The 25,181-nt window shown below is 42.8% G+C and overlaps 1 protein-coding gene and 1 long non-coding RNA gene across 43 annotated transcripts in view; one reads left to right on the top strand and one right to left on the bottom strand.

Moving 5' to 3' along the window:
- The window catches only part of ELF2 (E74 like ETS transcription factor 2), a 99,319-nt gene extending 96,427 nt beyond the window's left edge, over nucleotides 1-2,892 (bottom strand). For 23 of the 40 annotated variants that reach the window (XM_086346675.1, XM_086346688.1, XM_086346674.1 and 20 more), the window contains exon 1: nucleotides 2,641-2,892. The gene's annotated coding sequence lies outside the window, so the exon portion shown is untranslated. The other 17 variants (XM_086346679.1, XM_086346685.1, XM_086346676.1 and 14 more) reach the window with 4 other exon arrangements.
- LOC147355088 (uncharacterized) lies at nucleotides 1,772-24,103 on the top strand. 3 transcript variants are annotated; one of them, XR_015144207.1, is made up of 4 exons: nucleotides 1,772-2,033; nucleotides 11,571-11,790; nucleotides 17,759-17,885; nucleotides 23,697-24,103. It is a non-coding gene; the product is annotated as an uncharacterized LOC147355088 (long non-coding RNA). The 3 variants fall into 3 exon arrangements; XR_015144205.1 differs by lacking the exon at nucleotides 1,772-2,033 and adding an exon at nucleotides 2,896-3,214; XR_015144206.1 differs by lacking the exon at nucleotides 1,772-2,033 and adding an exon at nucleotides 2,971-3,214 and having other exon boundaries at nucleotides 17,773-17,885.
- The last annotated feature ends 1,078 nt before the right edge of the window (nucleotides 24,104-25,181 follow it).

Raw genomic sequence — 25,181 nt, 5'->3', positions numbered from 1 at the left:
AAAAAGACTACATATTCTATGTTTCCATTTACATGAAATATCCAGAAAAGGAAAATCTATAGAAACAAAATACAGATCAGTAGTCGACTGGGGCCAGGAGTGAGAATAAGGGTTAATTGCAAAAAGACTAGAAAGAATTTTTAGAAGTAATAAAATGTTCTAAAATTGGCTTGTGGTGATAATTTAACAACTCAATATATTTACTAACGAATTATTAAATTTTGCATCCAGAATTAATTTGGGGTATTAAATAACTCAAAAAACTAATTTTTTAAAAAACTGTATATACTCAGGAGAAATGAAAACATATCCACACAAAAATTTGTACAAAAATGTACATTGCAGCATTACTTGTAATAGCTAAAAAGTAGAAACTCTAATGTTCATCAACTAATCAATGGATAAATAATATGTGGTATATCCATCCATACAATGGAATATTATTCAGCAATAAAAATGAAATGACACATGCTACAACATGAATGAACTCTGAAAGCATTATGCTAAGTCAAAGAAAGCAGTTATGAAAGATTACACACTGTAAGATTCCATTATGCAATTTGTCCAGAATAGAGACAGAAGGTAATTAGTGCTTGCCTAAGGCTGAGGGTTTTGGAGGAAAATGGAGAGTAACAGTTGATGGGTATGAGGTTCCTTTTTGGGGATAATGAAAATGTTTTAAAATTGATTATGGTGATAGTTCCACAACTCTGTGAATATATTAAAAACCACTGAACTGTACGCTTTAAATTGGTGAATTGAATGGTAAGTTAATTATATCTCAATAAAGCTGTTACTATCATCAACGACAATAAACCTTAGTGTACAATCTGTGAGCAAGTAAAGCCATCAACACTGATAAGGGCCTACCACAGCCACAGTTCCAATCTATCTACTTAGGATATAAAAATCTCAAAGTTACAAATTCTTTCCAACCTACTGTGATTATTTTGTAAATGAGTATATATGTCTGAATGGAAAAGTAATGATTTAACAAAGCAATTAGTTCAAGTCACTAAGTTCAAAAAAATACTGACATTAAACTGTCCAATTTCAAATGCCCAAGATATATGAATTTTCTACTTCATGTTTTTAGAAGATATCTCAGTAATATTCATATAAACTCACTTTGTAAACTATTACATCATATTTAAACCTTATTCCTAAACCCCTTTAAATGTAATTAGCTTCCAGTCTTATATAAAGTCATACTACCTTCTGAAGAAAAGAAGAAATTCTGAAACTCAAATATCCAATCCTATCTTGGTAAAGAAGACATTATTCTGTGCATTCTGGCACTATTCTGTGACCACAGCACTAGACAAAGTGCATAATTTACCTCACGATACAGACTCACAGTTAAAAAGAAAGGCAAATCTGATTACTAAACACCAGATTACTGTTCTATCATCACTGGATTAAAATTTAAACCACACAGTTGAAATAAATGTTGATGAACACAAGATAGGGGGTGAAATTCATAGTTGTACAATAAAGTGTTCACCTCTTCTTTCATGAAGTACGATGAACTTAAAGGCTATTCTGCAGCGTAGCTAGCTCCTACAAAAAAAGAGCCCAGGATGCTGGCACATGAGAAACGTTAGAAACTATTCAATCTAGATTACTCTTGGGGTAATGGAGTATTTTCTCTGTCCTCTATTGACATGGAATAAAAATGCTCAAGTAGAGAAGGGACTCGGCTGCCTAGCTCGCAAAGCTGCTCAGGCAGTCAGTTCCAGCCCTAGCCAAGCCTTCACCGTCCTCTTGCCGCGTTCCCCCCACCCTCCAATACCCAGGAACACGGTCCCGGAGGGCCAGCTTCGCGAAGAGAGGCTCCATAAGGCGGTCACTGGACGCGCGTGTTACAGAGCCCGTTTTTGTTTTGTTTAAAAAACAGATTCCTGTCAGAGCCCAGCCTCCCCACTCCCGCGGGAACAGGGGGAAGTGGCAGCAGGGGGCCGGTGTGGAGTGAGAGAATAAAAGAATGACCGAGTACAACCTGCCGTGCCAGCTAGCAGCAGAGGGCAGGAAAGGTAAGAGGCGGCTAGGAGGCCCGACGGCGGAGGAAACTGCTCTCCAGCCGTCCACGCCACCCCACGCGGCCGCAGCCGCCCAGGTCCCGCCCCGGGCTCGCCGCCCTGCCCCGGCGCCGGCCGCCGCCTCCCGCCTTACCCGACCCTCCCAGGACGCGTTTCCTCTAGGGCCGGACCCCCGCCCTGGCCTCCTCTCGGAATAAGGCGGGTCAGTTCAGTCCGCTTCTCGGCAGAGGTGACTCGCGCGGCGATGTAAACACAGCGAGACCAGCTGCGCGCGGCCCATCCCCCCCGCCGGGGTCTGTAACCTCTTCCCTCAGCCCTGCTCCGCGCCCCGCGCTCCTCGCGGGCGGGCGCGCCGCGCGCCTTCCCCTTTCTCCAAGTCCAGCTCCCCAACCGTTGCCCCGGGGCACTCAGCCCCCTTTCCCAGCTCCCGGCCGGTGTCACCGCTACAGCCTCCGGAAACCCTCCGCAAACCCCGGAGCAAACAACACAGGCGCCGGGCGGGGGCGCGGAGGGAGGCGGTGGCACTCGGGACGGCAAGGCTTTCTCGCCGCACCCTCCGCGCTCCCTCCCTCCCACCAGCCTCGGCGGCCCGCGCTCTTACCTGCTCTCGGCGTCGCTCAGGAAGACCGCCGCGTCGCTTTCCCTCCCGGCAGGGCCGCGGACTAGCCGCCGCCGCCGCCGCCGTTGGCCAGGCGTCCGGAGGGAGCCGGGGCCTCCCCGGCTGCCCGAGCCGCTCCACTGGGAGAGGAGGAGACAAAACAGCGGCGCGCCGCCCCGCGCAGAGCCCCCCGCCCGCGCCGCCCCACCGACCCCCCAACCGCCGAGGCGACGGCGGCGACACTGAGCCCGGCGCGGGGAGCAATGGTGGCCCCCGCCCTCCACCCCCCGCCTCGGCTCCTCCCCCTCGGCCTCCTGCCGCCGCCACCAGGACACTCGAGTCCGCCTCCCCCACCCCGCCCGCTCAGAGCGCTCCTCCCCTCCCCACGCGGCGGCGGGGAGGGGGGGTACGGCGGCACCGCCAGTCACCGCCGCGCCTGTCAAACCCGGGCCGGCTATTTATACCCCGCGGGGCCCCGCCGCCCTCGACCCGCACCAGCCCGCCCAACATGCTTCCGTGGCCGTCTCGAATCTCGCCCGCCCTGTAGCCCCCCAACTTCTCAAACCCGCCTTCTCAGGTAAAGACTCTCGCCACTTGTCCCGCTTCCTGCTCGGCGCTTCGCCAGCCTGTTCCCGACTCTGACCAGGGCCCGGGACTGGCGCGGGGGCTCCCAAACGCGGGCCGGCGCGTGGGGGACAGCGGGGCCGCGCGTGCACCTGCAGCGGCCGCCGGCCCGGACCGCACTCACACACCCTTGCCCCTCTCTGAGGGCCCCCGCGGGCCCGGGCTGTCACCCCATCCCCAAGTTCTGGACTCCCGCCCTTCTCCAGGGACGGCTCGGCCCTCGGGCAGCCTGACAGTCACTGAGGGTTGGAGGTTGTGAAAACTCCTAGCCCGGGTCTCTGGCATCTCCACTCCCAAGCCAGGACTAAGTGGAAGGCGGGGGCGCGGGCGGGCAGGAGCGCGCCGCCGGCCCCGCCCCCGGTGCCTCCCCGGCCAGTGACCATCGTGGAGCCACGCCCCTCCCTGCCCGCGCCCCTCGGCGCAGCCCGCTCCTCCTCCTCCCGCTAGCCTGCAAACGTCCGGCCTTGTACCCTGCGGACCCCGCCCCATTCCCAGAAATTACCACCCGCCCAACGGCCGGGCCGCGCGACGGTTGGTGCCCGCGTTTGCTGACGGGCGGGCGGCTGGGCTCAGCGCGCAGCTGCGGAGCGCGCCGGGCCGTCCCCTGGCTCTGGCCCCGGGGAGCTGCGGGTGTCCGCACCGAGCCATTGTCGCTCCTCGCTAGGTCGGCGACGGACGGACAAGTAACTGAAGTCCGAGGATTGTCGGTGCGGAAATGCGGGAGAGTGTTGATGCGGGAGTATTTGAGTGCCTGCGAATTCGAAAGAAATGAAAACCCAGTTGTAGCTGCAAGCTTCTGGTTTCCCCCGTTTCACACAAAGAGGAATCTCTGAGCAGGGCACTCACGCGCCTCCAAGTACACAAAAGCCAATGACACGGTGCCCAGGGTTGTCCTGCGTTTGTAGCGCCTCATTAATGATCTTTCTTACGCACAGTTATGCATATAAACGCCTCAACGTATTCCCCCACCAACACACTTGGCCGCCGCCGCATTTTCTTGTATTTATTCAACAAAGAACCGAGACTGTCCCAGTGCGCATGGGGACCGATTCTGGTCCCCTCCCGGGCTCCTGCAGCCGCACTCCGATGGACCCGTCACAGTGTTCAGCAGGTTCGTTTCCCGGCTCCAGTCTTACTCTTTTTGAGGCTCTACCGTCAGTCCTGAACGAGGGAAAAACCCTGAGGATTATAAGAGATAGCTGTTCTTGAAAGTAACGTGGGAACCGTGGAAATAACGCTACAGTAAGGCTCAAACTTCAAAGAATCGCAGAAGGCCCTCTGATAGAAGTCTCTGAAGAGCGAGGAATTTAATGATCTTCTCTTTTTTAAAGCTAATAATGCCTGTATATTTACTGGGAAGCCAAGAGGGTTGTGAGGGGATTCTTTCCTATCTGAAAAAGCAACTCTGGGTACTTTTTTCTTAAGAGATTTTTGCTTTTAAACATAGGGGAAATCTGTATAGCAAATAGGGTCAAAGAGATCCTCTAAACTCTGATGAAGTTCTATAGATTCCTGAGTTTTAAAACATAGCGACTCTTGCCACTTTTCTAAATTAAAGAATTTATAAAGCCCATTCAAGTCTTCCTTTGTGGCTCAGCTGGTAAAGAATCTGCCTGCAATGCTGGAGACCTGGGTTCGATCCCTGGGTTGGGAAGATCACCTGGAGAAGGCTACCCACTCCAGTATTCTGGCCTGGAGAATTCCATGGACTATATAGTCCATGGGGTTGCAAAGAGTCAGACACGACTGAGCGACTTTCCCTATAACATTCAAATCTTTCATACCCATTAAACAGGATACTATAAACAGCATCCTTTCTAGGACGGTATTTCTAATGCCCTATTTTCTGTAAAATAGCCTATCACTTAAGGGAACTGTAAAGAATTGGCCTGCAGTGCAGGAGACTCAGGTTCATTCCTTGGGTTGGTGAGATTCCCTGGAGTAGGAAATGGCAACCCACTCTAGTATTCTTGCCTGGAAAATCCCATGGACAGAGGAGCCCGGCGGGCTACAGTCCATGAGGTTACAAAGAATTGGATAGGACTTAAGCGCCTGAGCATAAGTTCACTATTGTCCATTTTTTATATTTGTAAGGAATTAATATTCAGTACTACTGTATCTCCATGACCGTAACATGGCATATTAAGGAGTATGCAACAAGCCCTGATTTCTAAGTTAGGAACAGATTTGGTCTGTATATATAGAGACCAAATATTAATAAGATTATATGTATGTTGCTGCTGCTGCTGCTGCTAAGTCACTTCAGTCGTGTCCGATTCTGTGCGACCCCATAGACAGCAGCCCACCAGGCTCCCCCATCCCTGGGATTCTCCAGGCAAGAACACTGGAGTGGGTTGCCATTTCCTTCTCCAATGCATGAAAGTGAAAAGTGAAAGTGAAGTCGCTCAGTCGTGTCCGACTCCTAGCGACCCTGTGGACTGCAGCCTACCAGGCTCCTTGGTCCATGGGATTTTCCAGGCAAGAGTACTGTAGTGGGTTGCCATATGTATATTAGGTAGAATAATTTTGTACTTTTCTCTCTTTCCCTTTTGTTTTCACTAAGAAAATCTCTTTTTAAGATCATCTTAGACTACTCAGCCTGTCTTTAATATGATAGGCAAAATAAGAGAAGAGGATATCATCACTTTTATATCAGAATGTTAAATGGAAGAAGGACCCCTTAGCACCTGTTTTAAGGGTGGAAGTGGTAATCAACATGAGGAATGAAGGACAAGACTAAATTCTCCAAGTGGTAGCCTGTAAATAATTTGTCCCTCCCAAATTGAAAATTCTCTATTTCGGGCAAATCCTTCAGCACTGTGAGTTATAGTTGATTAAATAAGGCTCTATTCCCTTTCAAAGTGAGTAATCCAAGAGAACAAAGGAAGGCCATGCTGCCTTTTTTAACCAGTATTCTACTGGTCATACAGACCACTCCTAACTCAACGTGGGATGGCACTACACAAGGACATAACACCAGAAGATGAACATCACTAGGGCCATGTTGGAAGCTGGGTATCACAAGGCCCTGACACAGTAGTGAATTTTGAGTGACTGACATAGGTTTTTAACTTGTTGGATTCCCTCATTGCAGCTGGGCAAATCACAGGTTACCAGCAACTATGTAAACTTTATAAAACAGCCAGAAAAATGTCTTCTTTTGTCTCTTTAAAGAGTAAGGGGTTCTGGGCAACTGTCCAGTTATACTATGGTGTTAACCTACCTTGTTGGTGAGTTACTGTATCCATCCCTTCCACCACCCCTTTCTGGGTGTCTCCAAAGATAATTATTCATAACTCCCCCATATTCTGTGTCTGCAAAGAAACCCAATCCCCAAACTCATGTTTTGTTTTAGATACCATCTTGCCTTTTATAAGTCAGAATCACTTAAACATTGTATGTTTATCAAGTTATAATAGGCCTGCCTGAGAGAATGATGAAAACCAAAATAATTTTGGAGGCACATGTAAAGTTTCCATAATCCAATGAAAGAGTTCTTAAGAATGAAATTTGTACCATCAAATGCAACCAGATAAGCAGAAAGTATAAAGATTTTAATATAGAATGGATGCCAAATCCTCATGAGTTGCATGTGTAATTTTACCATGTAATGTTTTCTTGTAAAATAAGTACTTAAAGTCGTTTCATAATTTGAGTTCTTGATATACTTACAAAGTAGTCTTTACTTTAAAATAGTGCTTTAGTTGGAAGCATTGTATTTATTCTAACCACATATAAATTACTTTCAAAGAATATCTTATTATTTTTTTAAAATATTTGAAGTATTTAGCATGGATTACACTTTATTCAGGGATCAAGACCATCCCCATGGAAAAGAAATGCAAAAAAGCAGAATGGCTGTCTGGGGAGGACTTACAAATAGCTGTGAAAAGAAAAGAAGCAAAAAGCAAAGGAGAAAAGGAAAGATATACGCATCTGAATGCAGAGTTCCAAAGAATAGCAAGGAGAGATAAGAAAGCCTTCCTCAGCGATCAATGCAAAGAAATAGAGGAAAACAACAGAATGGGAAAGACTAGAGATCTCTTCAAGAAAATTAGAGATACCAATGGAACATTTCATGCAAAGATGGGCTCAATAAAGGACAGAAATGGTACGGACCTAACAGAAGCAGAAGACATTAAGAGGCGGCAAGAATACACAGAAGAACTGTACAAAAAAGATCTTCACTACCAAGATAATCATGATGGTGTGATCACTGACCTAGAGCCAGACATCCTGGAATGTGAAGTCAAGTGGGCCTTAGAAAGCATCACTATGAACAAAGCTAGTGGAGGTGATGGAATTCCAGTGGAGCTATTCCAAATCCTGAAAGATGATGCTATGAAAATGCTACACTCAATATGCCAGCAAATTTGGAAAACTCAGCAGTGGCCACAGGACTGGAAAAGGTCAGTTTTCATTCCAATCCCAAAGAAAGGCAATGCCAAAGAATGCTCAAACTACCGCACAATTGCACTCATCTCACACGCTAGTAAAGTAATGCTCAAAATTCCCCAAGCCAGGCTTCAGCAGTACATGAACTGTGAACTTCCTGATGTTCAAGCTGGTTTTAGAAAAGGCAGAGGAACCAGAGATCAAATTGCCAACATCTGCTGGATCATCGAAAAAGCAAGAGAGTTCCAGAAAAATATCTATTTCTGCTTTATTGACTATGCCAAAGCCTTTGACTGTGTGGATCACAATAAACTGTGGAAAATTCTGAAAGAGATGGGAATGCCAGACCACCTGACCTGCCTCTTGAGAAACCTGTATGCAGGTCAGGAAGCAACAGTTAGAACTGGACATGGAACAACAGACTGGTTCCAAATAGGAAAAGGAGTACGTCAAGGCTGTATATTGTCACCCTGCTTATTTAACTTATATGCAGTGCCGGGCTGAATGAAGCATAAGCTGGAATCAAGATTGCCAGGAGAAATATCAATAACCTCAGATATGCAGATGACACCACCCTTATGGCAGAAAGTGAAGAGGAACTAAAAAGCCTCTTGATGAGAGTGAAAGAGGAGAGTGAAAAAATTGGCTTAAAGCTCAACATTCAGAAAACGAAGATCATGGCATCTGGTCCCATCATTTCATGGGAAATAGATGGGGAAACAGTAGAAACAGTGTCAGACTTTATTTTTCTGGGCTCCAAAATCACTGTAGATGGTGACTGCAGCCATGAAATTAAAAGATACGCTTACTCCTTGGAAGGAAAGTTATGACCAACCTAGATAGCATATTCAAAAGCAGAGACATTACTTTGCCAACAAAGGTCCGTCTAGTCAAGTTTTTCTGGTGGTCATGTATGGATGTGAGAGTTGGACTGTGAAGAAAGCTGAGCGCCAAAGAATTGATGGTTTTGAACTGTGGTGTTGGAGAAGATTCTTGAGAGTCCCTTGGACTGCAAGGAGATCCAACCAGTCCATTCTAAAGGAGACCAGTCCTGGGTGTTTTTTGGAAGGTCTGATGCTAAAGCTGAACTTCAATACTTTGGCCACCTGATGCGAACAGTTGACTCATTGGAAAAGACTCTGATGCTGGGAGGGATTGGAGGCAGGAGGAGAAGGAGATGACAGAGGATGAGATGGCTGGATGGCATCACCGACTTGATGGACATGAGTTTGAGTGAAGTCTGGGAGTTGGTGATGGACAGGGAGGCCTGGCATGCTGTGATTCATGGGGTCACAAAGAGTCAGACACGACTGAGTGACTGAACTGAACTGAACTGAACACTTTATTCTAATTAGGATTTCTTAACATTGTCAATGTTAAAAACAATTTTTATAAGCAGATTTTGCCTCCTTATCTTTATTATTAAATTAAATAATTCCATAGAATTCTCCAGGCAAGAATACTGAAGTGGATTGCCATTCCCTTCTCCAGGGGATCTTCCCAACCCAGGGATTGAACCCATGTCTCCTGCATTACAGGCAGTTTCTTTACTATCTGAGCCACTAAGGAAACCCATAAAATTAAAAGTTCAAGTGAAATGTATATGAAGATATTTTATTAGTGATTTAGGATTATATTTAATCTTTAAAGTTTCTGATTTAGCACTTCTCAGGTGGTGCTAGTGGTAAAGAACCTGCCTGCCAATGTAGGAGACATGAGAGACCTGGGTTCGATTCTTGAGTCAGGAAGAACCCGAGGAGTTGGAAATGGCGACCTACTCCAGTATTCTTGCCTGGAGAATCCCACGGACAGAGGAGTCTGGTGGGCTACAGTCCATAGTGTTACAAAGAGTCAGACACGACTGAAGCAAAGCAAGCAAGCAAAGTTTCTGAATGAAATTGATTTCTTAATAAAATTCAGGATAAATGCTATAGTAGTTAATTAAAACGCAAAGATAAATGTCTTCCGTGGAGAAAGATCTGAAATAAATGGCCATATCTTCAGGATGACTAGTTTTCAAGGACACTTAACTGTTTTTTTCATGCTACTAAGATAAAATGAGTTAGTAGAAATTTTTCTTTCCATTCATTTCCTGCTGCTAAGTCACTTCAGTCGTGTCCGACTCTGTGCAACCCCAGAGACGGCAGCCCACCAGGCTCCCCTGTCCCTGGGATTCTCCAGGCAAGAACACTGGAGTGGGTTGCCATTTCCTTCTCCAATGCATGAAAGTGAAAAGTGAAAGTGAAGTCGCTCAGTCGTGTCAGACTCCTAGCAACCCCCTGGACTGAAGCCTACCAGGCTCCTCCATCCATGGGATTTTCCAGGCAAGAGTACTGGACTGGGGTGCCATTGCCTTCTCCGTCCATTCATTTCCTGGAGCACCCTAAAGATTACAAAAGCATACCAAAAGCCATGTTTTTCCCATTATTTATTTACTTTCTTCTGTGGTGGTTTTTCCTACTGGTCAGCTAATCAGAAGGGGTAGCATCATATTAGCAGTAAATAACAGCAATGATTACAATAATATATTATTTTTATTATTATATATAACATATTATTATTAGATTAGATAGATATAATAATAGCAATAATATTGGCCCCTATTAGTATACATACAACTGGATACTTTGTGTTCATTAATCTTATGAATTCTGTGTAATTATCCCGTACTACAGTTCATGTTGTAGGTATGAGAGATTAAGCCACTTGTTCAAAGTTACATAGTAGAGGGACTTCCCTCTACTATGTGTTTAAGACTCTGTACTTCCATTGCAGGGAATGCAACTAAGATCCTGCATGCTGTGTGGCGAAAACATTAAAAAAATTTATAACGTTATGCAGTAGATAGTGAAGTTGGAGATTTACTCCTCCAGAGCCTGTATTCTCAACCACTAACATTGAATACACCTAAAATGCAGCCTTGTTTCAACTGTTCTTGTCCAAACATCAACGATAAAAAGTATTGCCCTCTGCTTCAGCCTTGACAGCCGCCTCCTGTCCTATTTCCCCCAAATTCGTAGGGCACTGCCCTTGCAGCCCTACTCACCTCTGTTTGGCATCCCTGTTCTGCCTAACACAGCAGGCACTGCTGCAGACAGTTGAATGTTTCTGGCTGTGTTCCCTATCTGCCTCTCCAGATACTCCCTTTTCCTCTGGTTGCCAACATCTTCTCTGTACACTGGCCTGTGGCTCTTGTATCCTGTTCTTCCTGTCTGTCTCATTGTGTCTGAGTAGACTTTCCATTATCTGCTGATGACACTGACTGCTAAGCAAAAAGAAAGAGGGAAATTTAAGGCCAGGATAAGAATCCAATCAATATGGAGGATAAAAGGTCACAGGACAACCATAATTAAAATGTGAATGCCAGACAGAAAAGAATGGAATAAATGGGAAGGGGAGAGTTCTAAAATACTGTGAATGTATATGAAAGACTGGACACTCTCATTTTGTAAAGGAGAGAGGGAAACAAAAATAGTTCTGTGGTTCAAATTAATATTCAGCTGTCTATGAATTAGTATAGTAATTGATAATATCTGTACTTAGATGTGGTCAGAATCCTGTGTGTGTGCTCAGTTGTGTTTGACTCTTTTGTGACCCCTGTGGACTGGCGCCCTGCCAGGCTCCTCTGTCCATGGAATTTTCCAGGCAAGAATACTGGAGTGGGTTGCCATTTCCTACTCCAGGGGACGTTCCCAACCCTGGGACCAAACCCGTGTCTCCTGTGTCTCCTGCATTGGCAGGCAGATTCTTTACCACTGAGCCACCTGGGAAGCCCTGGTCAGAGTCCTAAATACCAACAAAATGCTTTTGAAATTTAGCACCATCCTAATAGTGTAGATCAAATGTGTATTTTCTTTTAAGCTTTTTTTTAGTCCTCATAACAACACAATCAGGAAGGTATTATCATTTTGCAGATTATGAAACTGAGGCAACTGAAGGTGAAGAATAATTTTTCCAAGACCAGCAGCAAGTGAGTAGTGGGGCCAGGTAGGAAAACTAAGCAGACTGGCTCCAGATTCCCTGCTCTCAACACTCTGCTCAGCTTTCTCCTGCTCCTCCTCCACATCATCTCCAAGACTGAAGGCGACGGGTCGGGCAGGCTTCTCCGGATCCTGTGCTCTCCTGTGAGTTAAGGTAGGTGAAGGAGCCCAGTTCACAATTCAACAAACCTAAAAGGGCTTACATTCTGCTAGAGAATTCCAGGATCCACTTACAATGTCTGCATTGTTATTTGGTTGCCTGAATGGAGAAAGAAAATTAAAATATACTCTCTTTTTTAATTAACTACTTGATATGCCAATAAAATAATTTTCCTACATTCATTGGTTACATACTCTCTTCTTTCTTCATATGATGATTTTGCAATATTAGTTTCATGGAAAGAATAGAAAGATCATTTTTTTCCTCTAGCTTAGAATATTAAAATTTGGTTTTTATTACTGATGCTTTAGAAATGTTTCTGTTAGCCTTATAACTTATTATTGATAATATATACATTTTAGGAAAGTTTTCAATTTGCAGGAATTTCTATCATATTTCTTTCATATAGAAGTAAGATTTTAGTTTATTCCAGTTTTCTTACGCTGTTACTAATCTTAGATATTCTTTGACTTTGAAAACAGTAGTAGAAAGCTGGTATGTTAAGGATGGATAAACAGAAAGGTCTTACTGTATAGCACAAGAAACTATATTCAATATCCTGTATTCATAATGGAAAAGAATATGAAAAATAATATATATGTGTACAAGTTAGTCACTTTGCTGTACAGCAGAAATTAGTTCAACATTTTAAATCAAATATAGTTAAGTAAAATTTTTTTTAAATGCCTCTTAGACAAAAAAAAATTAGTTGCTATTTGATGTTCAGAGAGTAGTGATGATAAATCGTGTTATCTCTATGGATGTCACTTTTTAATGTCAAATCAGCCATGTACTTACATATTTTACCAATTTATTCCTATGAGTCATTCCTGTCAACTCTGGTATGATTCAAAACTTCCTCATTACTTATTTTCAAATTTATCTTTTCCTTTGAATGTTTGCTTTGATATGTTTTGAAATTATGATCTCGAATTTCTATTTTTGATGTAAGCATCATCTTTATCACTTTCGTCTCATAGTCCTTTAATTTTTATCTAAATAAATATATTTATCTAAAATAGACAAATTCAATAATTTTCAAATTTAAATTTTAAAATGATAAGAAGGTACTCTTCATATCTATTCAAATCAGGAATCTAGTTCTTATTTATTCTCTTGAAATATTCCAAAATGCCTTTTCAAATTATAGTAAAATGCACATTCAAACCTTATTAATCTTTTGAATAAATGTTTTACCACTCGTTTGTATATGAGTTTCTCTTCTGAATCTTCATAATACATATTTTTAGAATCCTCAGCTTATCATTGTACCTATGTTGCAAGGCTTGAACAGTTTGACAGTGGAGAAAGTATCCTATTATATGGAGAGTCTAAAGTGAAATAAGTTGGCATGTGTGTTTAAATGTTCCATCTAAGGATTAGTGATGGTTCATCTGACACATGAACCTGAAAAAAGAACATATAACTGTAGCAAAATACCGAAGTAGTCTGCAGCTTCAGGTAAGGTGTGGAGGCAGATTTCCAATGCTCTCCCAAGAGAAAAAACAGCCAGAAATGGCTGGCGCAGACTACAGGAATGAGTGAGTAGAGAAGGAAGACAGATCTGAACCAACTTTGGTTGAAAAGTCTTACTTTAACAAATTTTACAAAACACTCGACCATGTGAGATGTTGGTGGGACTCATTCCAGGTTCTCCTTAGGAGTCAATTAAGAAGCACTGAACTTAAAGTTTATTAACCTTGGGCCCAGCTGTCCACCTGCCCCAAAGTTCTCCAAAAGTGCCAGTTCCCTTATAACACTCTCCTTTTCAGCTTAGGCTACATCAAGTTGGTTTCCATTTTTGCAAACCAAAATATTTCCTACAAGACTCTATTCTGTTTTTCCCAGATTATTGCATTAAACCTGTAACTAGTATGCTTAATACTATTCCCAATTCCAATTGATTTTATACATCCCTGCCAGATAAATCTCCCTATAGCATAGTCCTGATGATGTCGTTGCTCAGAACCTCTGAGTACAAACTCCTCAACTTGGCATTGAGGGTGGTGAGGTTCAGAACACACTGTCCCAAAATATGGCACCTTGGTGTACTGAATATTTTAAACTGAAGGAGTTTGATTAAATAGGAGAAGCAAGGTCACTCTGACTCTTCTTCCCCCACCCCTTCTTTCCTGAAACAGACCCTAAAACTCTCCTGTGAAATGTGACCTCTCTGTCCCCAGGAAGGGAGCATCCTTATCTCCAAAGACAAAGGGACGCCAAGAGGAATGATAACCAGAGGCCTTGCTAACTTCCCCCTAGTTTCTTACAGTCACCTCCCACTCCTTAACTGAACATACTCCTCAACTGTCCACTCTTCATCCGAAAGTGAAATTGTTAGTCACTCAGTCCTGTCCAGTTCTTTGTGACCCCATGAATTGCAGCCTGCCAGGCTCCTCTGTCCATGGGATTTCCCAGGCAAGAATACTGGAGTGGGTAGCTCTTCCCTTCTCTGGGGGATCTTCCCAACCCAGGGATCAAACCCAAGTCCCCTGCCTTGCAGGTAGTTTTTTTACTGTCTGAGCCACCAGGGAACATAGCCTAAAAGGCCACTGGTCTGTTTCTTTGGGTCTTCATTTCTGTATGAAAACTCTCATGTCCTGTAAAATTTATATTAAATAAGTGTGTATGATTTTCCCCTGTCAATCTTGCTTTGTCGGTTTACTTCTCAGACCCAGCCAGGTACCCTAAGAGGGTAGAGGAAAACTTCCCTCCCCTACAGGGGCCTCTGTATAAGAACCTATGGCATGTCTCCAGGCCAACTTCCCACCACCTCCCTTGGTGGAGGCATGGCCCAGGCAGCATCAGGCCGCTCAGGAACCCACCCTGAACTTTCCCACCCCTCTGCCTTCACTCAGGATCCTCCTCTACACTTTACTTCTCTCCTGCTCTGGCTGCCAGAGCTACAGATCCTTCAGGGTCTGCCTCAAATATCCTCTCAATTTATGAAGTTTTTCATGAGTTCACAACAAATCTCTATTCCCCTAGGTAAATAGGATTTTTGCCCCACTTTGACTCACTGTAGCTTTTGTCGGTTCTTAACTCCTCAATTATGCAGTATTTGTCCTTAGTTTATTGTCACTGTATACAGCAGTCTTACATCTTGTATGCATGCTCAGCCACTTCAGTACTGTCCGACTCTGGGACTCTATGGATGGCAGCCCACCAGGATCCTCTGTCCATGGGGGGATTCTCCAGGCAAGAATACTGAAGTGGGTTGCCATACCCTCCTCCAGGGGATCTTCCAGACCTAGAGACTGAGCTTGGGTCTCCTGCATTGCAGGCAGATTCTTTCTCTCTGAGCCACTGAGGAAGCCCACCTTACATCTTACTCAGGAGAGTTAGGCTCCAAAGTCAGTGAGCAAGGACAAAAAAAGTTAGAGTGCCAAAAATCTCTCAAAATTTCCTAAGAAGGTGACAATTTAAGATTAATAACTGTTCTCCTGAGATCAACAGCACTCTCTTTCAGCATAATTGAAAGACATCCACGGCTGCACCCCAGCCGAGATGAGTTGCCCTGAAAGGAAGAACCCTGCTACATGCGCTGTGGGTGTTAGTCACTCAGTCGTGTCCAACTCTTTGCGACCCCATGAACTGTAGCCCGTCAGGCTTCTCTGTCCATGGGATTCTCCAGGCAAGAATACTGGAGTGGGTAGCCATTCTCTTCTCAGGGTATCTTCCTGACCCAGGGATGGAACCTGGGGCTTCTGCACTGCAGACAGATTCTGTCTGAGCCACCAGGGATCACCTTTGGCTTGGCGAAATGTCCATGCTGTGAGAGTCACAGAAGCCCAGCAGAACAATTCTTCATCTCCCATAACGCACTCCCTCCAAAGCGAGTGACAACTGAGTAGAAGAAGAGAGACTACCCTTCCCATTTAAATTCCGTTAGCCTCAGTTGCTATGGTTGAATTCATGTAAATTTAATGCACCCGTGATAGATTTTGATTCCTGGCTCCACCCCTTTCTAATATGTAACTGTTGTAGGAAAGGGGACCCCTTCCAGGGCCCGAAACTGGACTCTTGTCTAACACTCGGAAATGAATTGTCCGAGGAGACACATGTGCTGATAAAGCAAGAGATTTTATTGGGAAAGGGCACCCGAGTGGAGAGCAGGAGGGTAAGGGAACCCAGGAGAACTGCTCTGTCACATGGCTTGCAGTCTCAGGTTTTATGGTGATGGGATTAGTTCCCCGGTTGTCCTTAGCCAATCATTCTGACTCAAGTCCTTCCTGGTGGTGCACGCCTTGTTCATCCAAGATGGATGCCAGAGAGAAGGATTCTGGGAGGTGGTCGGACAGGTGGTGTCTCCTTTTGACCTTTCCCGAACTCTTCTGGTTGGTGGAGGCGTATTAGTTCCCTGTTCCTTACCAGGACCTCCTATTGTAAAACAACTCATGCAAATGGTAACTGTGGTGCCTGGCCAGGGTGAGTGGTTTCAATCAGTGTGCTTCACCTAACATAACCATGGCCATGTTATTTAATCACTTTCTCTACACCTCTGTTTACACCTGCAAAAAGGGACAGTATTAAGGCCTAATTAAATTAATGAACTTGTAACGGTTAAATTAGTTAACTTGTAAAATAATACTATTTACCTTCTAGGCTGTAAATGAAAATTAGATGAGCTAATATATGTAAAGCACTTAGGAAAGTCTTGGCATGTGTTAGTGCTCAATAAATATTACCTATTTTAAAAATTTTTTAAAAATTTTACTGAATGTTGGCTTAGGATGTTGTGTTTAATTTCTGCTGTACAACAGAGTGACTCAGTTATACATATATATTCTTTTTCATATTCTTTCCCAATATGGTTCATCAGAGGTCACTGCCTATAGTTCCCTGTGCTATACAGTAGGACCTTGGTGCTTATCCATCCTATATATACTAGTTTGCATCTGCTAATCCCTATCTCCCCATCCTCCTCTCCTCTCCTCACCTCCCCCTGGCAACCACAAGTCTATTCTCTGAAATATTACCTATTATTATTATTTATCTCTCTTTCTTTTCCTACTTGTAAAAGTTTTAGATGAGAAGCACTTAGAAGGGTGCCTATGATAGAACAAATACTCCATAAAGATTAGCTATTATTATTATTATCATTTCACTACTATGGCCTCCCTATTGAAAGTTTCCTAGGGACAGGAACATTATCTTACACAACTTTATGTCCTTGCAGTGACTCAAAATAGTGCCTGGTACTTATGAGTCACTCAAAAAATAGTTGAAAATCAGATAATGTTGCCCCCTTCCAAATTACTGAGTTAACATTGATTTGATTTTTACAGGTTCATAAAGAAATAAAATAAATGTATATTCATGAATGCCCGAATAACTTTTCTACACTCTTAAACTGTCTTTACCATTTTCGGCAAAGTTCTTCATTGTAAGAACTCCCCCAGGTGGCGCTGAATAACTTCCTGAATAAGGAGTTATTCAAGTACCAGAGTTGGAATGTGAATTACTTGGGGGTAAATGTTGACTTTGGCTTCTCTGAGTTTTACTAAGGACATTTGTACTGTAAAAGCTGATCTTTAAAGCTCATAATTCACCATCTGTGGTTTGAAACCACCTTGGAAATGATGCCAGGACATCAAGAAATATATAATCATGTGTTTGTAACTGATTACAAATCTTTTTGTATCTTAGATCTCCTGTCTTTTAAATAAAGATAATAATATCAACTGACTTCAAAAACGTGACAAATAATAAACATGAAATTTGGAAGTTAACATTATTAGAAGACTTAGTTAAAAGACGTCATAGTCTATTAGTTAAAAGTCTCCATTGTCGATATACGTATGTGTATAACTGATTCACTTTGCTGTACAGCAGAAACTGACACAACATTGTAAATCAACTAAATTCCAATAAAAATTAATTTTAAAAATAAAATACTCCACTGTCAGTGATACATTTTTCTACACATGTACTTGTTTAGGAAGGTTTTCACTTTTTACAGCTCACATCTTTCAGAGCGACCACATGGAGAGAAAGAATGGGAGACTGTCAGACAGCAGCATCTTGAAATAACCTTTCCCATCAATGAGATGCAGAGGTGTCAGCCAGATAGAGCTCTGTTGACCCAGGTAGGTGTCAAATACTCCTCTTAGTTTAACAAATGGGAAAATGTTCTTTTCCTAGCAACTGGTGTGATCTTTTACTGAATGAGACTCTCCTCTGTTGGGAAAATTCCACGGTTAGCCTGCTTGGAAGCTGAGACCTCGGTGAGAGGAATCACTGCCCAGCCTAGAACAAGGAAGGGAAAGGGATTGCACTGGAGAGGGAGGGGGAGGAGGGGGGAGGTGGAGCTGTTGAGGGAAGATGGAAAGCTAGCCCTGCCCTCTGAGATTCATCCTTCCAGCAGTCTCACAAATCCTGGGGAAAGTTATTAACATCACAAAATACTTGTCAGATAAGGAACCGAGTGGAAACTAATGGCCATCTTTGCCTAAGGAAACCCAAGGAACCCTGAGGAAGCAAGAGCTTCCTGGGATTCACAGGACTCTCAAGGCAGGATCTAGACTCTCACAGTCTATAAATTATGAGGGTACTAGCACCAGGGTGGGGAGGCCCCAATCCCACTTGGTTTACATTAGTAGTAGTAGTAAGATAAAGGTAGCTTATTTACAAAATTAAGAATCTTTAAACAAAATTTTAAGCAAAGGGAAAATAAGAGCTAAACATTTTCGAGTACTTTTAAGTAAAACAGTAGAGCATTTTGCCTACAAAACCAGGCAGACCACCTTCACTATGAGAGCCGAAATAAATGATAAGGGAACTTCCTTTCTGTGTTAACAATTTTGAGCAAAATCTGGGAAAATACTTTAAAATGGAGATTGCTTTACTGTAACGCTTATCCAGAAGTTAGGGGTCCTCAAACAAATACTGATTTTATCCTTTCTTATCTGAAGATTTAATTTTTTAGAACAAAGTTAACCATTTTTCTTATTATAAAAATAACACATGACCATTTTAAAAATTTTAAAACACTAAGAGGATAAATCCATGCCTTTTAAAACTATAAAGTAAATTGACTTCTGCTGCTGCTGCTGCTAAGTCACTTCAGTCGTGTCCGACTGTGTGACCCCATAGACGGCAGCCCACCAGGCTCCCCCGTCCCTGGGATTCTCCAGGCAAGAACACTGGAGTGGGTTGCCATTTCCTTCTCCAATGCATGAAAGTGAAAAGGGAAAGTGAAGTCGCTCAGTTGTGTCCGACCTTCAGTGACCCCATGGACTGCAGCCTCCATGAAATGTGAAGATCATTCTTAATATGGTATGAATAGCCTGTGCTGAGAGTGAATTAGAGGTGAAGGTTGTAGAACTATCATTGTAACTTTGGGAAAAAAAGATAAAAGAAGAAAGAATTTTTCATTTCACCCATTGAATTAGCTAGGCTCCCAGTGACACATGACAGAAACTAACTTGAACCAGCTTAGCCAAATATGGCAATGAGTTTATTGGCTCACATATCCTAACCGTAGGACAGGGAAGGACAACAGGAACAAAACCTCTCACTTTCAGGATGCTCCCTCTCCATCTTTCTTCTCTACTTCTCTTGTCTGGGTTTATTCTCTCAAGTCATCTGCTACATGAGAAATACTATGGGCTTCAGGCTCACATCCTCACATATCCATGGGCCTCATAGATAGAAAGTGGACCAATGAATAACTTGAGTGCTATTTCCAGAAGAATAAAAAAAAGTTGAAAGAAAAAAATTGTTCGCTATATTCTTTGACTGTTGCCTCTCCCACCGCTAATACACATAGTCTTCTTCCCATACATACAATTCCAAAAGTGCCCTTGTCTAGCCACTAATAATCAACCAGGATCTTCATTGGAAGGACTGTTGCAGAAGCTGAAGCTCCAGTACTTTGGCCACCTGATGTGAAGAGTTGACACATTGGAAAAGACTCTGATGCTTGCTGGGAAATACTGAAGACAAAAGGAGAAGGGGCAGCAGAGGATGAGATGGTTAGATAGCATCACCGACTCAATGGACATGAGTTTGAGCAAACTCTGGGAGATAGTGGAGGACAGGGAAACCTGGTGTGGTGCAGTCCATGGGGTTGTAGAGAGTTGGACACGACTTAATGACTGAACAGCAAAGCACTATGTAGCCGCCCATATCCTTGTCCCAGCTCCAGGATCTTTATGTCAATTCATGATCAGGATGGATGAGGGTGCCTTGTTACCTTATAACTTAAACAATAAATCTAAATATCCTCAATGCACCTAAATATACAATGGTGAAGTAAAAATAAGGTAAACATCCATTCAAAAGGAATGTTCAAAAGAAGAAAAACAGAGAAAGCAACACTCAGAGCATACACTACTTCTTCCTAGAGAGAGAGGCAAGTTTGAAGACTCAGATCATTGACTCTTGGAGGGCACAGCAAGGCTATGTGTGTATACAAATATGCTAGTTGAATGGGCAGAATTTTAAATGTATAGATAGGTTATAACTGCTGCTGTTTCCTTGTGGTAACTTTTTGAGCCCAAACTTTTGCCAGGGCTGCTTGGACATTATTGGATCCAGTGGCATTTAACTTGAATGGAGACTAGAAAAAGAAAGATGCACTGTATCAGTTCAGTTCAGTTCAGTTGCTCAGTCGTGTCCGACTCTTTGCGACCCCATGAATCACAGCACATCAGGCCTTTCTGTCCATCACGAACTCCCGGAATTCACTCAAACTCATGTCCATTGAGTCGGTGATGCCATCCAGCCATCTCATCCTGTGTTGTCCCCTTCTCCTCCTGCCCTCAATCCCTCCCAGCATCAGGGTCTTTTCCAATGGTCTAGTTGCCACCTATGCGATCTAGTTTCCTGACCAGAGATGGAATCTGGGCACCCTGGGCCTGGAATCTTAGCCACTGGACCACCAGGGGAGTCCCTAACATTGTATAATTTTAAGATGTACTAAATAACCATGTATACATATATCAAATAGTTATTTAGTACATCTTAAAATTATACAATGTTAGGGACTCCCCTGGTGGTCCAGTGGCTAAGATTCCAGGCCCAGGGGGCCCAGATTCCATCTCTGGTCAGGAAACTAGATCGCATAGGTGGCAACTAGAAATTCGGGGTGCCACAATGAGGACTGAAGATCCTGCATGCCACAACAAAGACCCAGCACAACCAAATAGATACATACATAAATAAATAAAATTATACAGGATTATATGTGTGCTGCAGTCAGTGGGGTCCCCAAGAGTTGGACACGACTGGGCAACTGAACAGCAACAATATATGTCAATGATATTTCAGTAAAACTGGGAAAAAATAACAAATTTTTAAAAAGAAAAGGGAGGGAGGGAGGAAAGACCTGCAAAAGGAAAAGAAGCATTTGCTATCTTTTGTGATAGACATTTACACCTTATTGTTTCACTGAATGTGGGATTTAAGCAAATAGATCTGAGTGGAAGGTAAAGAAACTCCTAAAGGGAGAGTAGGATGTCCTTCTTTTTTTTTTTTTTTGAGGGGAATTTTTAGCGAAAATAAAAAATCTTTAACTCTGTGAAGTAACAAATGTAAGAATGAATAGTGAGAAAGAAAGTAAATCCATGAACTAGCCAGTATCTAAAGAACATCCTTTTTTTTTTTAAAAAAAAAGGAGCCATGTTAAAATGGCAGCAAAGACAAACAGATGAACATTTGGTTTTTTAGTTAACCTTTTTGGTATTTAGATGTTGGTTATTTTAAGCCAACTGAGACAGTAGGAGACCATATTTAACCCAGGGATCCCACCTGTGGAATAACTATGGGAGAAGAATCTGATGCTGACCTGAGTTTGTATCCAAAATAAAGGATTGGGGTTGGGGTGGAGGAAGCAGTTACCAAAGTGTCCTCAGTAAACAAGCATGCTAAATAATTTCTTATTTTACTTCACTATTATAAGTTCTGCTGTCTATGGGGTCGCACAGAGTCGGACACGACTGAAGTGACTTAGCATTATAAGTTCAAAGAATTCATAAAAACATAGTCATCTGCACAGAGCAACATGAGGCAGCAAAAATTATTCCATATGCCACAGAGCAGCTAAGCCCATGCACCACAACTATAGAGAGGGTTCAGACATATTAAAGTTTTAGAAAAGTTAAGTTAAAAAGTTTTTCCAATCAGAATCAATACCACATTCAAACACAATTCTGAATGTAAAATTGTAGATGAAATGAAAAATAGAATTTAAAAGATATGTATTTCTTGGATTGTTTATTTTATTTTGAATATCCTTTCCATTTGTATTTCATTACTTAAGAATAATAGAGGAAACCATCTCAATGAAAGAAAATTTGCAGCATTCTGTTGATCTTTATGGAGAAATGTAAGATCCATAATAGCATCATCAATATAATGAAAATATTATTATAATATTTACAAAACTAATATAAATTGCTTATAAATTTTCCCCTTGACTTCTGTGTTTAGGCTACAAAGCAGCTACTGTTCCTCACATGCCAGTCTCTTAGACTTTGCCTTTAGTGTTTTTGAGTTTTGTGTCTATGAGATTCTTAGCTGGTGGAGAAATGGCTCCTCAAGTTTGTGTTTCAAAATTGGTTTCAGGGACTTCCCTGGTGGTCCAGTGGCTAAGACTCCATGCTCCCAATGCAGAAGACCTGGGTTACATTCCTGGTCAGGGAACTAGATCCCACATGCTACAACTAAAGATCCTGCATGCCAAGACTGAGACTCAGCACAGCCAAACAAATAAAAATAAATAAGACTTCCCTGGTGGTACAGTGGATAAGAATTTGCTTGCCAATGCAGAGGACACAGGTTCTATCCCTGGTCTGGGAATATCCCACGTGCTGTGGAGCTGCTAAGCCTGTGTGCCGCTACTGAGCCCATGCTCTGGAGTCCAGGAGCTGCAGCTACTGAGGCCAGTAAGCCCTAGAGCTTTTGCTCCATAACAAGAGACCCCACTATAGTGAGAAACCTGTGCACTGCAAGGAAGAGCAGCCCCTGCTTGCAGCAACTGGCGAAAGCCCGCAGCCACAAGGGAAACCCAGCTCAGCCAAAACTTAATTAATTAATTAAAAATAGTAAATATATTTTAAGTAGTTTAATAATTTTGTTGAAAATGAAAAAAAAGATGACTTTCACAGTGAAACTTTCCTTTCTTGTTCTTAATACCCACAGGAGGGGAAACATTATGTAAACATTCTGAGTGAAAAGGATATTTGGTATTTTAAAACTGTTCAAATTATTTTAATAGTTAAGTGGTACATTTAAAAAACGTTAAATTTTAAATTATGTTTAAAATTATAGATGGCAGTGCATCTTTTAAATACATTATTAGAATTGCCACTTCACTGATCCGTAGCTTTTTTTTTTCATGACCAAGAAATAATATGTTCCAGATCTGCACTATTCGGTCTAGTAGCCACTAGCCACATGAGGCCTTTGAGCACTTTCGTTGTGGCTTGTCAAAATTGACACATGCTGTAAGTGTAAACCACTCTGGATTTCAAAGACATACCAAAACAGTAAAATAGCTCAATAATAGGTTTTTTAATTGACAACATATTGACTTGATAATATTTTGGATATATTGAGTGAAATATACTAAGACAGTTTCACCTGTTTCTTTTTTGCTTTTTTCCCATGGCTTCTGAGACACTGAAAATTGTACTCATAACTAGCATGTGTTTTTGATGGACAGTGCTGCTCTGAACAGATTTTCTTACAGCAGGTGGAGCTTGGTTAACCCTTGTCTGCACATCCCGGAAAGAGGGAGGGGAGGGACAGTGTGGGCAGTTCTCCCAGGAAAGGAAAGCTTCCAACCTAAAAAATAAGAAATTATTCTTATGATGGGATACCGGAATATTTGTCTTGAACTGTATTACTCCCAAATCTGTTCCAAAGCCATCATTTTATGAAGTTTTTCTTTTTAGGTTCAACCAGAAGGCAATGGCACCCCACTCCAGTACTCTTGCCTGGAAAATCCCATGGACCAAGGAGCCTGGTGGGCTGCAGTCCATGGGGTCGCGAAGAGTCGGACACAACTGAGCGACTTCCCTTTCACTCTTTACTTTCATGCATTGGAGAAGGAAATGGCGACCCACTCTAGTGTTCTTGCCTGGAGAATCCCAGGGACGGTGGAGCCTGGTGGGCTGCCGTCTATGGGGTCGCACAGAGTCGGACACCACTGAAGCGACTTAGCAGCAGCAGCAGCAGAGAAGTGAAATCCTTCCGTCAATAATTTACCCAAAATATTTGAAAAGGAATGTTCCAGTGTGGACAAAAAAACAGTATAGTACTTTTCCTTCTAGGATAGAACTTAATAAAATTTACAGAAATACCTCCTTGTTAATTTTTTTTTTTTAAATACTGGCAGTAAGACCAAAACTATGTGTTTCATCATCACCTGGCCTTTTTCCATGTAAACACAGGGAATACACAGACAGAATCTTTTCGATGACTTATTTCCTTTGTTCGCACATAGCATTTAGATGGAGCACACTAACTCTTCTCAGTCCTCTCAAGCCACACTCTTCTCTTCAGAGTGCTACACACAAAATCTCAAGCTGCATGCCTTGCACCAAATCCCAGTTGTTTCCCAGCATGAGAGAGAAATCACATGAATATTTACTTCCTTCCTGACTTGCAGTTGCAATTGGGTTTGATTCTGCATCCTCATTAGTCCATCGTGCCTCTCTTCTTCTGCTTCAATTTTCTCCTCCTCCCTCCTCCACGTGTTTGCCTCTGGCCAGTGCTGCCCTCTCCTCCCTCTCGCTCTCTCTTTCTCTCACATCTCTGGTGAGCGTGGTGTTGGAAGCTGTCTGACTTGGTGCCCTCTTCTGTTTAAAACTTTCAGTGCGCATCCAGACAGTTTACCTCAGTCTCAAACAAAACCAGTCCTGAAAGAACTTGAAATTATTGGGAGCAAAACTAGCAGGTTTGTGGGGCAGGTTGAAAATTTGTAGGCAGGTTGTAAATGGAAGCTTCTGAGAAATGTGGGAGTCAACAAACAAATTCAAAAGGACTTTGTTTTCATTACCTCAACAGCAGTGAGTCTGAAAATTAGTTTTGTCTCACTTTCTTTATCCAAAACTATGCCTAATAACTTTTAAATTCCCATGTTTCTGATTCAGAGAACATCAACAGCTTTAAAAGTCGCACAAAACGAAGGTTGCTTGCTTTCTCATTAGACAGGGTATATCTATCTCGCTACATTAATGCTGACATTTTTAATACTGTTTTAACAGAAGGGAATGTATGTTTAAAGCATCACCATAATGATGACTGTTCCATTGCCATCTTCTTTACCTGCTGAAGGGGCAGAGAAGGACAGAGGATGACATTCTCTATTCTAATCAGTTTACAACTGGTGGGAGTGGGGAAAATGCTAGTTCAGAAGCATTTGGGTGAATTTAGAG

This window comes from Bos grunniens, chromosome 17, assembly GCF_055505025.1.
Source record: "Bos grunniens cultivar Pamir isolate PY7600 chromosome 17, Bosgru_T2T1.0, whole genome shotgun sequence".
Taxonomy (NCBI): Eukaryota; Metazoa; Chordata; class Mammalia; order Artiodactyla; family Bovidae; genus Bos; species Bos grunniens.
This window is presented reverse-complemented; position numbering and strand designations above follow the sequence as displayed.